The sequence below is a fragment of the Octopus bimaculoides genome, chromosome 11, assembly GCF_001194135.2.
Source record: "Octopus bimaculoides isolate UCB-OBI-ISO-001 chromosome 11, ASM119413v2, whole genome shotgun sequence".
NCBI lineage: Eukaryota > Metazoa > Mollusca > Cephalopoda > Octopoda > Octopodidae > Octopus > Octopus bimaculoides.
In genome coordinates, this window is record NC_068991.1 from 10,762,187 (window position 1) to 10,764,169 (window position 1,983).

Genomic DNA, 1,983 nt, shown 5'->3' on the forward strand with positions numbered 1-1,983 from the left:
AAAGCCTTGTGAGTGGATTTAGTAGACGAAAACTGAAAGAAGCCCGTCGTATATATGTATATATATATATATATATATATATATATGTATGTGTGTGTATATGTATATGTATGTGTGTGTATATGTTTGTGTGTTTGTGTTTGTCCCTCCAACATCGCTTGACAACTGATGGTGGTGTGTTTACATTCCTGTAACTTAGTGGTTCGGCAAAAAAGAGACCGATAGAATAAGTACTAGGCTTCCAAAGAATAAGTCCTGGGGTCGATTTGCTCGACTAAAAAGGCGGTGCTCCAGCATGGCCGCAGTCAAATGACTGAAACAGGTAAAAGAGTAAAAGAGTAAATTTAAAACTCAATTTGTGTATATACATTTACATACACGCGCGCGCGCGAGTTCGTGTAACTGTTTTGCAAGATTCATGATGTGAAATCGTGTGTTGAAACAAATATTCTTATTTTTGAGAATGGTTGTAAACGACCGTGCGAAGTGAAGATGACGAGAATGGATCCTTCGCACATCACACAGTCGATACAATAAACGTGAAAAGGATAAATGAGTACAAGTGCCAGAAGGAAAAGAGAGACACAACCGGGGTAGAATTTTTAAGAGAAGATTTTATTGATAGGTTAACATGTGTGCCTGTGTGTGTGTCATATACAGACTATCCTCATTTAACGACCGAGTTACGTTCCAACAGCTCCGTCGTTAAACGAATATTCATAGGGTACGTATTTAAAAATTTTTTTTATTTATAGGTATAGTGTACTGTACGTACATATAAAAACAGAATACGGTACTGTATAAAGTATATGCAGTACAGGGCCAAGAGGAGGCGCAATGGCCCAGTGGTTAGGGCAGCGGACTCGCGGTCATAGGATCGCGGTTTCGATTCCTAGACCGGGCGTTGTGAATGTTAATTGAGCGAAAACGCCTAAGGCTCCACGAGGTTCCGACAGGGAATGGTGGCTTAACCCTGCTGTACTCTTTCACCACAGCTTTCTCTCACTCTTTCTTCCTGTTTCTGTTGTGCTTGTAATTCAAAGGGTCAGCCTTGTCACACTGTGTCACGCTGAATATCCCCGAGAACTACGTTAAGGGTACCCGTGTCTGTGGAGTGCTCAACCACTTGCATGTTAATTTCACGAGCAGGCTGTTCCGTTGATCGGATCAACTGGAACCCTCGACGTCGTAAGCAACGGAGTGCCAACAAACAACAGGGCCAAGAATCACTAACATAAATTGTTGAAAAATGAATAACTAACAGTAAGATTATCACAAGGAAAACCGTAAAAGTTAGGATATGGATACTGTATTATTGTAGCTAAGACATCGTAAGTATGTTTGTGATTGCAGGCCCAATACATAAGATGTCTAATAAACTTTTCTCAGGATTATATAGAAAAGGAGATGGATTACATAAATTAAAACGATAGAAGGAAAAGATTGCGTGAAACAAAATAACTTTAACCGCGCCAAAAAACAAAAAAAAAAAAACGGATGAAAGACGAAAGGAAAAAGGGAAACGAAGAAGTAAAAAAAAAAAAAAGGTGGTAAAAAGGAAAGAAAGAAAAAAGGTAAGAAATAAAGGCAAAGTTACTGCGCAAAAAAATTAGTCGGTAAAAGACGTAAAGTTGTAAAGAAGAAAAGAAAGAAAGAAAAGAAAGAAAAGAAAGAAAGAAAAGAAAGAAAAGAAAGAAAGAAGAAAAGAAAGAAAGAAAAAAGACACGGATGTGAAGAAAGGCGGGAAAATGACAAAATGGAAAAGAAATGAATAAAGAAAAAAAGAAATGAAGAAGAAAGGAAGTAGTTATATAAATAGATATTTTTCCCGCGCTAAAATGACACAGAAAAACAATTAAAAAAGAAACATTTTAACTGGCGCGTTTTGTTTACTTTCTCTTTCTCCTCCCTATTTATCTTTCTCTCTCACTGTCACACACTCTCTCTCCCCCTCTTTCCCCCTCTCCCCTCCCCCTCTCTCTC